Source organism: Ascaphus truei, unplaced genomic scaffold (genome assembly GCF_040206685.1).
Source record: "Ascaphus truei isolate aAscTru1 unplaced genomic scaffold, aAscTru1.hap1 HAP1_SCAFFOLD_1470, whole genome shotgun sequence".
Classification (NCBI taxonomy): domain Eukaryota; kingdom Metazoa; phylum Chordata; class Amphibia; order Anura; family Ascaphidae; genus Ascaphus; species Ascaphus truei.
In genome coordinates, this window is record NW_027454356.1 from 47,664 (window position 1) to 64,889 (window position 17,226).

Sequence of the window (17,226 nt, forward strand, 5' to 3'; positions counted from 1 at the left end):
ACACATCCTGTACCTGCAGGAGGTAACTGTCCCCCACACATCCTGTACCTGCAGGAGGTAACTGTCCCCCACACATCCTGTACCTGCAGGAGGTAACTGTCCCCCTCATCCTGTACCTGCAGGAGGTAACTGTCCCCCACATCATGTACCTGCAGGAGGTAACTGTCCCCACATCCTGTATACCTGCAGGAGGTAACTGTCCCACATCCTGTACCTGCAGGAGGTAACTGTCCCCCACATCCTGTACCTGCAGGAGGTAACTGTCCCCCTCATCCTGTACCTGCAGGAGGTAACTGTCCCCCAAATCCTGTACCTGCAGGAGGTAACTGTCCCACATCCTGTACCTGCAGGAGGTAACTGTCCCCCACATCCTTTACCTGCGGAGGTAACTGTCCCCCACATCCTGTACCTGCAGGAGGTAACTGTCCCACATCCTGTACCTGCAGGAGGTAACTGTCCCACACATCCTGTACCTGCAGGAGGTAACTGTCCCACATCCTTTACCTGCAGGAGGTAACTGTCCCACATCCTGTACCTGCAGGAGGTAACTGTCCCACATCATGTACCTGCAGGAGGTAACTGTCCCCCACATCCTGTACCTGCAGGAGGTAACTGTCCCACATCCTGTACCTGCAGGAGGTAACTGTCCCACACATCCTGTACCTGCAGGAGGTAACTGTCCCACATCCTGTACCTGCAGGAGGTAACTGTCCCCACATCCTGTACCTGCAGGAGGTAACTGTCCCCCACATCCTGTACCTGCAGGAGGTAACTGTCCCCCACATCCTGTACCTGCAGGAGGTAACTGTCCCCCACATCCTGTACCTGCAGGAGGTAACTGTCCCCACACATCCTGTACCTGCAGGAGGTAACTGTCCCACACATCCTGTACCTGCAGGAGGTAACTGTCCCACACATCCTGTACCTGCAAGAGGTAACTGTCCCCACATCCTGTACCTGCAGGAGGTAACTGTCCCCACATCCTGTACCTGCAGGAGGTAACTGTCCCCCACACATCCTGTACCTGCAGGAGGTAACTGTCCCCCACACATCCTGTACCTGCAGGAGGTAACTGTCCCCCACACATCCTGTACCTGCAGGAGGTAACTGTCCCCCACACATCCTGTACCTGCAGGAGGTAACTGTCCCCCACACATCCTGTACCTGCAGGAGGTAACTGTCCCCCACACATCCTGTACCTGCAGGAGGTAACTGTCCCCCACACATCCTGTACCTGCAGGAGGTAACTGTCCCCCACACATCCTGTACCTGCAGGAGGTAACTGTCCCCCTCATCCTGTACCTGCAGGAGGTAACTGTCCCCCACATCATGTACCTGCAGGAGGTAACTGTCCCCCACATCCTGTACCTGCAGGAGGTAACTGTCCCCACATCCTGTATACCTGCAGGAGGTAACTGTCCCACACATCCTGTACCTGCAGGAGGCAACTGCCCCCCACATCCTGTACCTGCAGGAGGTAACTGTCCCCACATCCTGTACCTGCAGGAGGTAACTGTCCCACATCCTGTACCTGCAGGAGGTAACTGTCCCCCACATCCTGTACCTGCAGGAGGTAACTGTCCCCCTCATCCTGTACCTGCAGGAGGTAACTGTCCCCCAAATCCTGTACCTGCAGGAGGTAACTGTCCCACATCCTGTACCTGCAGGAGGTAACTGTCCCCACATCCTGTACCTGCAGGAGGTAACTGTCCCCCACATCCTTTACCTGCGGAGGTAACTGTCCCCCACATCCTGTACCTGCAGGAGGTAACTGTCCCCCACATCCTGTATTTGCAGGAGGTAACTGTCCCCCACATCCTGTACCTGCAGGAGGTAACTGTCCCCCACATCCTGTACCTGCAGGAGGTAACTGTCCCACATCCTTTACCTGCAGGAGGTAACTGTCCCACATCCTGTACCTGCAGGAGGTAACTGTCCCCCACATGCTGTACCTGCAGGAGGTAACTGTCCCACACATCCTGTACCTGCAGGAGGTAACTGTCCCCCACATCCTGTACCTGCAGGAGGTAACTGTCCCCCACATCCTGTACCTGCAGGAGGTAACTGTCCCACACATCCTGTACCTGCAGGAGGTAACTGTCCCACATCCTGTACCTGCAGGAGGTAACTGTCCCACACATCCTGTACCTGCAGGAGGTAACTGTCCCCCACATCCTGTACCTGCAGGAGGTAACTGTCCCACACATCCTGTACCTGCAGGAGGTAACTGTCCCACATCCTGTACCTGCAGGAGGTAACTGTCCCACACATCCTGTACCTGCAGGAGGTAACTGTCCCACATCCTTTACCTGCAGGAGGTAACTGTCCCACATCCTGTACCTGCAGGAAGTAACTGTCCCACATCCTGTACCTGCAGGAGGTAACTGTCCCCCACATCCTGTACCTGCAGGAGGTAACTGTCCCACATCCTGTACCTGCAGGAGGTAACTGTCCCCACATCCTGTACCTGCAGGAGGTAACTGTCCCCCACATCCTGTACCTGCAGGAGGTAACTGTCCCCCACATCCTGTACCTGCAGGAGGTAACTGTCCCCCACATCCTGTACCTGCAGGAGGTAACTGTCCCCACACATCCTGTACCTGCAGGAGGTAACTGTCCCACACATCCTGTACCTGCAGGAGGTAACTGTCCCACACATCCTGTACCTGCAGGAGGTAACTGTCCCACACATCCTGTACCTGCAGGAGGCAACTGCCCCCCACATCCTGTACCTGCAGGAGGTAACTGTCCCACATCCTTTACCTGCAGGAGGTAACTGTCCCACATCCTGTACCTGCAGGAGGTAACTGTCCCACATCCTGTACCTGCAGGAGGTACAGTAACTGTCCCCCACAACCTGTACCTGCAGGAGGTAACTGTCCCCCACATCCTGTACCTGCAGGAGGTAACTGTCCCCCACACATCCTGTACCTGCAGGAGATAACTCCCCCACATCCTGTACCTGCAGGGGGTAACTGTCCCCCACATCCTGTACCTGCAGGAGGTAACTGTCCCACATCCTGTACCTGCAGGAGGTAACTGTCCCCCACACATCCTGTACCTGCAGGAGATAACTGTCCCCCACATCCTGTACCTGCAGGAGGTAACTGTCCCACATCCTGCAGGAGGTAACTGTCCCCCACACATCCTGTACCTGCAGGAGATAACTGTCCCCCACATCCTGTACCTGCAGGAGGTAACTGTCCCCCACATCCTGTACCTGCAGGAGGTAACTGTCCCACATCCTGTACCTGCAGGAGGTAACTGTCCCACATCCTGTACCTGCAGGAGGTAACTGTCCCACATCCTGTACCTGCAGGAGGTAACTGTCCCCCACATCCTGTACCTGCAGGAGGTAACTGTCCCACATCCTGTACCTGCAGGAGGTAACTGTCCCACACATCCTGTACCTGCAGGAGGTAACTGTCCCACATCCTGTACCTGCAGGAGGTAACTGTCCCCACATCCTGTACCTGCAGGAGGTAACTGTCCCCCACATCCTGTACCTGCAGGAGGTAACTGTCCCCCACATCCTGTACCTGCAGGAGGTAACTGTCCCCCACATCCTGTACCTGCAGGAGGTAACTGTCCCCACACATCCTGTACCTGCAGGAGGTAACTGTCCCACACATCCTGTACCTGCAGGAGGTAACTGTCCCACACATCCTGTACCTGCAAGAGGTAACTGTCCCCACATCCTGTACCTGCAGGAGGTAACTGTCCCCACATCCTGTACCTGCAGGAGGTAACTGTCCCCCACACATCCTGTACCTGCAGGAGGTAACTGTCCCCCACACATCCTGTACCTGCAGGAGGTAACTGTCCCCCACACATCCTGTACCTGCAGGAGGTAACTGTCCCCCACACATCCTGTACCTGCAGGAGGTAACTGTCCCCCACACATCCTGTACCTGCAGGAGGTAACTGTCCCCCACACATCCTGTACCTGCAGGAGGTAACTGTCCCCCACACATCCTGTACCTGCAGGAGGTAACTGTCCCCCACACATCCTGTACCTGCAGGAGGTAACTGTCCCCCTCATCCTGTACCTGCAGGAGGTAACTGTCCCCCACATCATGTACCTGCAGGAGGTAACTGTCCCCCACATCCTGTACCTGCAGGAGGTAACTGTCCCCACATCCTGTATACCTGCAGGAGGTAACTGTCCCACACATCCTGTACCTGCAGGAGGCAACTGCCCCCCACATCCTGTACCTGCAGGAGGTAACTGTCCCCACATCCTGTACCTGCAGGAGGTAACTGTCCCACATCCTGTACCTGCAGGAGGTAACTGTCCCCCACATCCTGTACCTGCAGGAGGTAACTGTCCCCCTCATCCTGTACCTGCAGGAGGTAACTGTCCCCCAAATCCTGTACCTGCAGGAGGTAACTGTCCCACATCCTGTACCTGCAGGAGGTAACTGTCCCCACATCCTGTACCTGCAGGAGGTAACTGTCCCCCACATCCTTTACCTGCGGAGGTAACTGTCCCCCACATCCTGTACCTGCAGGAGGTAACTGTCTCCCACATCCTGTATTTGCAGGAGGTAACTGTCCCCCACATCCTGTACCTGCAGGAGGTAACTGTCCCCCACATCCTGTACCTGCAGGAGGTAACTGTCCCACATCCTTTACCTGCAGGAGGTAACTGTCCCACATCCTGTACCTGCAGGAGGTAACTGTCCCCCACATGCTGTACCTGCAGGAGGTAACTGTCCCACACATCCTGTACCTGCAGGAGGTAACTGTCCCCCACATCCTGTACCTGCAGGAGGTAACTGTCCCCCACATCCTGTACCTGCAGGAGGTAACTGTCCCACACATCCTGTACCTGCAGGAGGTAACTGTCCCACATCCTGTACCTGCAGGAGGTAACTGTCCCACACATCCTGTACCTGCAGGAGGTAACTGTCCCCCACATCCTGTACCTGCAGGAGGTAACTGTCCCACACATCCTGTACCTGCAGGAGGTAACTGTCCCACATCCTGTACCTGCAGGAGGTAACTGTCCCACACATCCTGTACCTGCAGGAGGTAACTGTCCCACATCCTTTACCTGCAGGAGGTAACTGTCCCACATCCTGTACCTGCAGGAGGTAACTGTCCCACATCCTGTACCTGCAGGAGGTAACTGTCCCCCACATCCTGTACCTGCAGGAGGTAACTGTCCCACATCCTGTACCTGCAGGAGGTAACTGTCCCACACATCCTGTACCTGCAGGAGGTAACTGTCCCACATCCTGTACCTGCAGGAGGTAACTGTCCCCACATCCTGTACCTGCAGGAGGTAACTGTCCCCCACATCCTGTACCTGCAGGAGGTAACTGTCCCCCACATCCTGTACCTGCAGGAGGTAACTGTCCCCCACATCCTGTACCTGCAGGAGGTAACTGTCCCCACACATCCTGTACCTGCAGGAGGTAACTGTCCCACACATCCTGTACCTGCAGGAGGTAACTGTCCCACACATCCTGTACCTGCAGGAGGTAACTGTCCCACACATCCTGTACCTGCAGGAGGTAACTGTCCCCCACATCCTGTACCTGCAGGAGGTAACTGTCCCCCACATCCTGTACCTGCAGGAGGTAACTGTCCCCACATCCTGTACCTGCAGGAGGTAACTGTCCCCACATCCTGTACCTGCAGGAGGTAACTGTCCCCCACACATCCTGTACCTGCAGGAGGTAACTGTCCCCCACACATCCTGTACCTGCAGGAGGTAACTGTCCCCCACACATCCTGTACCTGCAGGAGGTAACTGTCCCCCACACATCCTGTACCTGCAGGAGGTAACTGTCCCCCACACATCCTGTACCTGCAGGAGGTAACTGTCCCCCACACATCCTGTACCTGCAGGAGGTAAGTGTCCCCCACACATCCTGTACCTGCAGGAGGTAACTGTCCCCCACATCCTGTATACCTGCAGGAGGTAACTGTCCCCCACATCCTGTACCTGCAGGAGGTAACTGCCCCACACATCCTGTACCTGCAGGAGGTAACTGTCCCCACATCCTGTACCTGCAGGAGGTAACTGTCCCACATCCTGTACCTGCAGGAGGTAACTGTCCCCCACATCCTGTACATGCAGGAGGTAACTGTCCCCCTCATCCTGTACCTGCAGGAGGTAACTGTCCCCCACATCATGTACCTGCAGGAGGTAACTGTCTCCCACATCCTGTACCTGCAGGAGGTAACTGTCCCCACATCCTGTATACCTGCAGGAGGTAACTGTCCCACACATCCTGTACCTGCAGGAGGCAACTGCCCCCCACATCCTGTACCTGCAGGAGGTAACTGTCCCCACATCCTGTACCTGCAGGAGGTAACTGTCCCACATCCTGTACCTGCAGGAGGTAACTGTCCCCCACATCCTGTACCTGCAGGAGGTAACTGTCCCCCTCATCCTGTACCTGCAGGAGGTAACTGTCCCCCAAATCCTGTACCTGCAGGAGGTAACTGTCCCACATCCTGTACCTGCAGGAGGTAACTGTCCCCACATCCTGTACCTGCAGGAGGTAACTGTCCCCCACATCCTTTACCTGCAGGAGGTAACTGTCCCCCACATCCTGTACCTGCAGGAGGTAACTGTCCCCCACATCCTGTACCTGCAGGAGGTAACTGTCCCCCACATCCTGTACCTGCAGGAGGTAACTGTCCCCCACATCCTGTACCTGCAGGAGGTAACTGTCCCACATCCTTTACCTGCAGGAGGTAACTGTCCCACATCCTGTACCTGCAGGAGGTAACTGTCCCACACATGCTGTACCTGCAGGAGGTAACTGTCCCACACATCCTGTACCTGCAGGAGGTAACTGTCCCCCACATCCTGTACCTGCAGGAGGTAACTGTCCCACACATCCTGTACCTGCAGGAGGTAACTGTCCCACATCCTGTACCTGCAGGAGGTAACTGTCCCACACATCCTGTACCTGCAGGAGGTAACTGTCCCACATCCTTTACCTGCAGGAGGTAACTGTCCCACATCCTGTACCTGCAGGAGGTAACTGTCCCACATCCTGTACCTGCAGGAGGTAACTGTCCCCCACATCCTGTACCTGCAGGAGGTAACTGTCCCACACATCCTGTACCTGCAGGAGGTAACTGTCCCACATCCTGTACCTGCAGGAGGTAACTGTCCCACATGCTTTACCTGCAGGAGGTAACTGTCCCACATCCTGTACCTGCAGGAGGTAACTGTCCCACATCCTGTACCTGCAGGAGGTACAGTAACTGTCCCCCACAACCTGTACCTGCAGGAGGTAACTGTCCCCCACATCCTGTACCTGCAGGAGGTAACTGTCCCCCACACATCCTGTACCTGCAGGAGATAACTCCCCCACATCCTGTACCTGCAGGAGGTAACTGTCCCCCACATCCTGTACCTGCAGGAGGTAACTGTCCCACATCCTGTACCTGCAGGAGGTAACTGTCCCCCACACATCCTGTACCTGCAGGAGATAACTGTCCCCCACATCCTGTACCTGCAGGAGGTAACTGTCCCACATCCTGCAGGAGGTAACTGTCCCCCACACATCCTGTACCTGCAGGAGATAACTGTCCCCCACATCCTGTACCTGCAGGAGGTAACTGTCCCCCACATCCTGTACCTGCAGGAGGTAACTGTCCCCCACATCCTGTACCTGCAGGAGGTAACTGTCCCCACATCCCGTACCTGCAGGAGGTAACTGTCCCACATCCTGTACCTGCAGGAAGTAACTGTCCCCCACATCCTGTACCTGCAAGAGGTAACTGTCCCCACATCCTGTACCTGCAGGAGGTAACTGTCCCCACATCCTGTACCTGCAGGAGGTAACTGTCCCCCACACATCCTGTACCTGCAGGAGGTAACTGTCCCCCACACATCCTGTACCTGCAGGAGGTAACTGTCCCCCACACATCCTGTACCTGCAGGAGGTAACTGTCCCCCACACATCCTGTACCTGCAGGAGGTAACTGTCCCCCACACATCCTGTACCTGCAGGAGGTAACTGTCCCCCACACATCCTGTACCTGCAGGAGGTAACTGTCCCCCACACATCCTGTACCTGCAGGAGGTAACTGTCCCCCACATCCTGTATACCTGCAGGAGGTAACTGTCCCCCACATCCTGTACCTGCAGGAGGTAACTGCCCCACACATCCTGTACCTGCAGGAGGTAACTGTCCCCACATCCTGTACCTGCAGGAGGTAACTGTCCCCCACATCCTGTACCTGCAGGAGGTAACTGTCCCCCACATCCTGTACCTGCAGGAGGTAACTGTCCCCCACACATCCTGTACCTGCAGGAGGTAACTGTCCCCCACACATCCTGTACCTGCAGGAGGTAACTGTCCCCCACACATCCTGTACCTGCAGGAGGTAACTGTCCCCCACACATCCTGTACCTGCAGGAGGTAACTGTCCCCCACACATCCTGTACCTGCAGGAGGTAACTGTCCCCCACACATCCTGTACCTGCAGGAGGTAACTGTCCCCCACACATCCTGTACCTGCAGGAGGTAACTGTCCCCCTCATCCTGTACCTGCAGGAGGTAACTGTCCCCCACATCATGTACCTGCAGGAGGTAACTGTCCCCCTCATCCTGTACCTGCAGGAGGTAACTGTCCCCACATCCTGTATACCTGCAGGAGGTAACTGTCCCACACATACTGTACCTGCAGGAGGCAACTGCCCCCCACATCCTGTACCTGCAGGAGGTAACTGTCCCCACATCCTGTACCTGCAGGAGGTAACTGTCCCACATCCTGTACCTGCAGGAGGTAACTGTCCCCCACATCCTGTACCTGCAGGAGGTAACTGTCCCCCTCATCCTGTACCTGCAGGAGGTAACTGTCCCCCATATCCTGTACCTGCAGGAGGTAACTGTCCCACATCCTGTACCTGCAGGAGGTAACTGTCCCCCACATCCTGTACCTGCAGGAGGTAACTGTCCCCCACATCCTTTACCTGCGGAGGTACAGTAACTGTCCCCCACATCCTGTACCTGCAGGAGGTAACTGTCCCCCACATCCTGTATTTGCAGGAGGTAACTGTCCCCCACATCCTGTACCTGCAGGAGGTAACTGTCCCCCACATCCTGTACCTGCAGGAGGTAACTGTCCCACATCCTTTACCTGCAGGAGGTAACTGTCCCACATCCTGTACCTGCAGGAGGTAACTGTCCCCCACATGCTGTACCTGCAGGAGGTAACTGTCCCACACATCCTGTACCTGCAGGAGGTAACTGTCCCCCACATCCTGTACCTGCAGGAGGTAACTGTCCCCCACATCCTGTACCTGCAGGAGGTAACTGTCCCACACATCCTGTACCTGCAGGAGGTAACTGTCCCACATCCTGTACCTGCAGGAGGTAACTGTCCCACACATCCTGTACCTGCAGGAGGTAACTGTCACACATCCTTTACCTGCAGGAGGTAACTGTCCCACATCCTGTACCTGCAGGAGGTAACTGTCCCACATCCTGTACCTGCAGGAGGTAACTGTCCCCCACATCCTGTACCTGCAGGAGGTAACTGTCCCACATCCTGTACCTGCAGGAGGTAACTGTCCCACACATCCTGTACCTGCAGGAGGTAACTGTCCCACATCCTGTACCTGCAGGAGGTAACTGTCCCCCACATCCTGTACCTGCAGGAGGTAACTGTCCCCCACATCCTGTACCTGCAGGAGGTAACTGTCCCCCACATCCTGTACCTGCAGGAGGTAACTGTCCCCCACATCCTGTACCTGCAGGAGGTAACTGTCCCACACATCCTGTACCTGCAGGAGGTAACTGTCCCCCCACATCCTGTACCTGCAGGAGGTAACTCCCCACATCCTGTACCTGCAGGAGGTAACTGTCCCCACACATCCTGTACCTGCAGGAGGTAACTGTCCCCCACATCCTGTACCTGCAGGAGGTAACTGTCCCCCACATCCTGTACCTGCAGGAGGTAACTGTCCCCCACACATCCTGTACCTGCAGGAGATAATTCCCCCACATCCTGTACCTGCAGGAGGTAACTGTCCCCCACACATCCTGTACCTGCAGGAGATATCTGTCCCCCACATCCTGTACCTGCAGGAGGTAACTGTCCCACATCCTGTACCTGCAGGAGGTAACTGTCCCCCACATCCTGTACCTGCAGGAGGTAACTGTCCCCCACATCCTGTACCTGCAGGAGGTAACTGTCCCACACATCCTGTACCTGCAGGAGGTAACTGTCCCACATCCTGTACCTGCAGGAGGTAACTGTCCCCCACATCCTGTACCTGCAGGAGGTAACTGTCCCCCACATCCTGTACCTGCAGGAGGTAACTGTCCCCCACATCCTGTACCTGCAGGAGGTAACTGTCCCCCACATCCTGTACCTGCAGGAGGTAACTGTCCCCCACATCCTGTACCTGCAGGAGGTAACTGTCCCACACATACTGTACCTGCAGGAGGTAACTGTCCCCCACATCCTGTACCTGCAGGAGGTAACTGTCCCCACATCCTGTACCTGCAGGAGGCAACTGCCCCCTCTCCAGGTAACTGAACCCACCATCTGCCCCCTATCCAGGTAACTGCACCCACCAACTGCCCCCTCTCCAGGTAACTGAACCCACCATCTGCCCCCTCTCCAGGTAACTGTCCCCACCAAGTGCCCCCTCTCCAGGTAACTGCACCCACCAACTGCCCCCTCTCCAGGTAACTGCACTCACCAACTGCCCCCTCTCCAGGTAACTGCACCCACAAACTGCCCCCTCTCCTAACTGTCCCCACCAACTGCCCCCTCTGCAGGTAACTGCACCCACCAACTGCCCCCTCTCCAGGTAACTGCACCCCCCAACTGCCCCCTCTCCAGGTAACTCTCCCCACCAACTGCCCCCTCTGCAGGTAACTGCACCCACCAACTGCCCCCTCTCCAGGTAACTGAACCCACCATCTGCCCCCTCTCCAGGTAACTGTCCCCACCAACTGCCCCCTCTCCAGGTAACTGCACCCACCAACTGCCCCCTCTCCAGGTAACTGTCCCCACCAACTGCCCCCTCTCCAGGTAACTGTCCCCACCAACTGCCCCCTCTCCAGGTAACTGTCCCCACCATCTGCCCCCTCTCCAGGTAACTGTCCCCACCAACTGCCCCCTCTCCAGGTAACTGCACCCACCAACTGCCCCCTCTCCAGGTAACTGTCCCCAGCAACTGCCCCCTCTCCAGGTAACTGTCCCCACCAACTGCCCCCTCTCCAGGTAACTGTCCCCACCAACTGCCCCCTCTCCAGGTAACTGCACCCACCAACTGCCCCCTCTCCAGGTAACTGTCCCCAGTAACTGCCCCCTCTCCAGGTAACTGCACCCACCAAATGCCCCCTCTCCAGGTAACTGCACCCACCAACTGCCCCCTCTCCAGTTAACTGCACCCACCAACTGCCCCCTCTCCAGGTAACTGTCCCCACCAACTGCCCCCTTTCCAGGTAACTGTCCCCACCAACTGCCCCCTCTCCAGGTAACTGTCCCCACCAACTGCCCCCTCTCCAGGTAACTGTCCCCACCAACTGCACCCTCTCCAGGTAACTGCACCCACCAACTGCCCCCTCTCCAGGTAACTGCACCCAGTAACTGCCCCCTCTCCAGGTAACTATCCCCAGTAACTGCCCCCTCTCCAGGTAACTGCACCCACCAACTGCCCCCTCTCCAGGTAACTGTCCCCACCAACTGCCCCCTCTCCAGGTAACTGTCCCCACCATCTGCCCCCTCTCCAGGTAACTGTCCCCACCATCTGCCCCCTCTCCAGGTAACTGTCCCCACCAACTGCCCCCTCTCCAGGTAACTGCACCCACCAACTGCCCCCTCTCCAGGTAACTGTCCCCACCAACTGCCCCCTCTCCAGGTAACTGTCCCCACCATCTGCCCCCTCTCCAGGTAACTGTCCCCACCATCTGCCCCCTCTCCAGGTAACTGCACCCACCAACTGCCCCCTCTCCAGGTAACTGCACCCACCAACTGCCCCCTCTCCAGGTAACTGCACCCACCAACTGCCCCCTCTCCAGGTAACTGCACCCACCAACTGCCCCCTCTCCAGGTAACTGTCCCCACCATCTGCCCCCTCTCCAGGTAACTGTCCCCACCATCTGCCCCCTCTCCAGGTAACTGTCCCCACCAACTGCCCCCTCTCCAGGTAACTGCACCCACCAACTGCCCCCTCTCCAGGTAACTGTCCCCACCAACTGCCCCCTCTCCAGGTAACTGTCCCCACCATCTGCCCCCTCTCCAGGTAACTGTCCCCACCATCTGCCCCCTCTCCAGGTAACTGCACCCACCAACTGCCCCCTCTCCAGGTAACTGCACCCACCAACTGCCCCCTCTCCAGGTAACTGCACCCACCAACTGCCCCCTCTCCAGGTAACTGCACCCACCAACTGCCCCCTCTCCAGGTAACTGTCCCCACCAACTGCCCCCTCTCCAGGTAACTGCACCCACCAACTGCCCCCTCTCCAGGTAACTGCACCCACCAACTGCCCCCTCTCCAGGTAACTGTCCCCACCAACTGCCCCCTCTCCAGGTAACTCCCCACCATCTGCCCCCTCTCCAGGTAACTGTCCCCACCAACTGCCCCCTCTCCAGGTAACTGCACCCACCAACTGCCCCCTCTCCAGGTAACTGTCCCCACCAACTGCCCCCTCTCCAGGTAACTGTCCCCACCATCAGCCCCCTCTCCAGGTAACTGCACCCACCAACTGCCCCCTCTCCAGGTAACTGTCCCCACCAACTGCCCCCTCTCCAGGTAACTGTCCCCACCATCTGCCCCCTCTCCAGGTAACTGTCCCCACCAACTGCCCCCTCTCCAGGTAACTGCACCCACCAACTGCCCCCTCTCCAGGTAACTGTCCCCACCAACTGCCCCCTCTCCAGGTAACTGTCCCCACCAACTGCCCCCTCTCCAGGTAACTGCACCCACCAACTGCCCCCTCTCCAGGTAACTGTCCCCACCAACTGCCCCCTCTCCAGGTAACTGTCCCCACCAACTGCCCCCTCTCCAGGTAACTGTCCCCACCAACTGCCCCCTCTCCAGGTAACTGTCCCCACCAACTGCCCCCTCTCCAGGTAACTGTCCCCACCAACTGCCCCCTTTCCAGGTAACTGTCCCCACCATCTGCCCCCTCTCGAGGTAACTGTCCCCACCAGCTGCCCCCTCTGCAGGTAACTGTCCCCACCAACTGCCCCCTCTCCAGGTAACTGTCCCCACCAACTGCCCCCTCTCCAGGTAACTGCACCCACCAACTGCCCCCTCTCCAGGTAACTGCACCCACCAACTGCCCCCTCTCCAGGTAACTGTCCCCACCATCTGCCCCCTCTCCAGGTAACTGTCCCCACCAACTGCCCCCTCTCCAGGTAACTGCACCCACCAACTGCCCCCTCTCCAGGTAACTGCACCCACCAACTGCCCCCTCTCCAGGTAACTGTCCCCACCAACTGCCCTCTCTCCAGGTAACTGCACCCACCAACTGCCCCCTCTCCAGGTAACTGTCCCCAGTAACTGCCCCCTCTCCAGGTAACTGCACCCACCAACTGCCCCCTCTCCAGGTAACTGTCCCCACCATCTGCCCCCTCTCCAGGTAACTGTCCCCACCAACTGCCCCCTCTCCAGGTAACTGCACCCACCAACTGCCCCCTCTCCAGGTAACTGTCCCCACCAACTGCCCCCTTTCCAGGTAACTGCACCCACCAACTGCCCCCTCTCCAGGTAACTGTCCCCAGTAACTGCCCCCTCTCCAGGTAACTGCACCCACCAACTGCCCCCTCTCCAGGTAACTGTCCCCAGCAACTGCCGCCTCTCCAGGTAACTGTCCCCACCAACTGCCCCCTCTCCAGGTAACTGTTCCCACCAACTGCCCCCTCTCCAGGTAACTGCACCCACCAACTGCCCCCTCTCCAGGTAACTGTCCCCAGTAACTGCCCCCTCTCCAGGTAACTGCACCCACCAAATGCCCCCTCTCCAGGTAACTGCACCCACCAACTGCCCCCTCTCCAGGTAACTGCACCCACCAACTGCCCCCTCTCCAGGTAACTGTCCCCACCAACTGCCCCCTTTCCAGGTAACTGTCCCCACCAACTGCCCCCTCTCCAGGTAACTGTCCCCACCAACTGCCCCCTCTCCAGGTAACTGCACCCACCAACTGCCCCCTCTCCAGGTAACTGCACCCACCAACTGCCCCCTCTCCAGGTAACTGTCCCCACCAACTGCCCCCTCTCCAGGTAACTCCCCACCATCTGCCCCCTCTCCAGGTAACTGTCCCCACCAACTGCCCCCTCTCCAGGTAACTGCACCCACCAACTGCCCCCTCTCCAGGTAACTGTCCCCACCAACTGCCCCCTCTCCAGGTAACTGTCCCCACCATCAGCCCCCTCTCCAGGTAACTGCACCCACCAACTGCCCCCTCTCCAGGTAACTGTCCCCACCAACTGCCCCCTCTCCAGGTAACTGTCCCCACCATCTGCCCCCTCTCCAGGTAACTGTCCCCACCAACTGCCCCCTCTCCAGGTAACTGCACCCACCAACTGCCCCCTCTCCAGGTAACTGTCCCCACCAACTGCCCCCTCTCCAGGTAACTGTCCCCACCAACTGCCCCCTCTCCAGGTAACTGCACCCACCAACTGCCCCCTCTCCAGGTAACTGTCCCCACCAACTGCCCCCTCTCCAGGTAACTGTCCCCACCAACTGCCCCCTCTCCAGGTAACTGTCCCCACCAACTGCCCCCTCTCCAGGTAACTGTCCCCACCAACTGCCCCCTCTCCAGGTAACTGTCCCCACCAACTGCCCCCTTTCCAGGTAACTGTCCCCACCATCTGCCCCCTCTCGAGGTAACTGTCCCCACCAGCTGCCCCCTCTGCAGGTAACTGTCCCCACCAACTGCCCCCTCTCCAGGTAACTGTCCCCACCAACTGCCCCCTCTCCAGGTAACTGCACCCACCAACTGCCCCCTCTCCAGGTAACTGCACCCACCAACTGCCCCCTCTCCAGGTAACTGTCCCCACCATCTGCCCCCTCTCCAGGTAACTGTCCCCACCAACTGCCCCCTCTCCAGGTAACTGCACCCACCAACTGCCCCCTCTCCAGGTAACTGTCCCCACCAACTGCCCTCTCTCCAGGTAACTGCACCCACCAACTGCCCCCTCTCCAGGTAACTGTCCCCAGTAACTGCCCCCTCTCCAGGTAACTGCACCCACCAACTGCCCCCTCTCCAGGTAACTGTCCCCACCATCTGCCCCCTCTCCAGGTAACTGTCCCCACCAACTGCCCCCTCTCCAGGTAACTGCACCCACCAACTGCCCCCTCTCCAGGTAACTGTCCCCACCAACTGCCCCCTCTCCAGGTAACTGCACCCACCAACTGCCCCCTCTCCAGGTAACTGTCCCCAGTAACTGCCCCCTCTCCAGGTAACTGCACCCACCAACTGCCCCCTCTCCAGGTAACTGCACCCACCAACTGCCCCCTCTCCAGGTAACTGCACCCACCAACTGCCCTCTCTCCAGGTAACTGCACCCACCAACTGCCCCCTCTCCAGGTAACTGTCCCCACCAACTGCCCCCTCTCCAGGTAACTGTCCCCACCAACTGCCCCCTCTCCAGGTAACTGCACCCACCATCTGCCCCCTCTCCAGGTAACTGCACCCACCAACTGCCCCCTCTCCAGGTAACTGCACCCACCAACTGCCCCCTCTCCAGGTAACTGCACCCACCATCTGCCCCCTCTCCAGGTAACTGTCCCCACCAACTGCCCCCTCTCCAGGTAACTGCACCCACTAACTGCCCCCTCTCCAGGTAACTGCACCCACCATCTGCCCCCTCTCCAGGTAACTGTCCCCACCAACTGCCCCCTCTCCAGGTAACTGCACCCACCAACTGCCCCCTCTCCAGGTAACTGTCCCCACCAACTGCCCCCTCTCAAGGTAACTGCACCCACCAACTGCCCCCTCTCCAGGTAACTGCCCCCTCTCCAGGTAACTGCACCCACCAACTGCCCTCTCTCCAGGTAACTGCACCCACCAACTGCCCCCTCTCCAGGTAACTGCACCCACCAACTGCCCCCTCTCCAGGTAACTGCACCCACCAACTGCCCCCTCTCCAGGTAACTGTCCCCAGTAACTGCCCCCTCTCCAGGTAACTGTCCCCACCAACTGCCCCCTCTCCAGGTAACTGCACCCACCAACTGCCCCCTCTCCAGGTAACTGTCCCCACCAACTGCCCCCTCTCCAGGTAACTGTCCCCAGTAACTGCCCCCTCTCCAGGTAACTGTCCCCAGTAACTGCCCCCGCTCCAGGTAACTCCCCACCAACTGCCCTCTCTCCAGGTAACTGTCCCCACCAACTGCCCTCTCTCCAGGTAACTGCACCCACCAACTGCCCCCTTTCCAGGTAACTGTCCCCAGTAACTGCCCCCTCTCCAGGTAACTGCACCCACCAACTGCCCCCTCTCCAGGTAACTGTCCCCACCATCTGCCCCCTCTCCAGGTAACTGTCCCTACCAACTGCCCCCTCTCCAGGTAACTGCACCCACCAACTGCCCCCTCTCCAGGTAACTGTCCCCACCAACTGCCCCCTCTCCAGGTAACTGCACCCACCAACTGCCCCCTCTCCAGGTAACTGTCCCCAGTAACTGCCCCCTCTCCAGGTAACTGCACCCACCAACTGCCCCCTCTCCAGGTAACTGCACCCACCAACTGCCCCCTCTCCAGGTAACTGCACCCACCAACTGCCCTCTCTCCAGGTAACTGCACCCACCAACTGCCCCCTCTCCAGGTAACTGCACCCACCAACTGCCCCCTCTCCAGGTAACTGTCCCCAGTAACTGCCCCCTCTCCAGGTAACTGTCCCCACCAACTGCCCCCTCTCCAGGTAACTGCACCCACCAACTGCCCCCTCTCCAGGTAACTCCCACCAACTGCCCCCTCTCCAGGTAACTGCACCCACCAACTGCCCCCTCTCCAGGTAACTGCACCCACCAACTGCCCCCTCTCCAGGTAACTGCACCCACCAACTGCCCCCTCTCCAGGTAACTGCACCCACCAACTGCCCCCTCTCCAGGTAACTGTCCCCACCATCTGCCCCCTCTCCAGGTAACTGTCCCCACCATCTGCCCCTCGGGAAAACTGCGGAAACCCGACACCCATTCAAAGCCAGACCCAGCCAGCTTGGGGGCAATAGAATGTGACCCCTGCCCCAGCTGCCCCTGCGCCCCAGCTGCCCCTGCGCCCCAGCTGCCCCT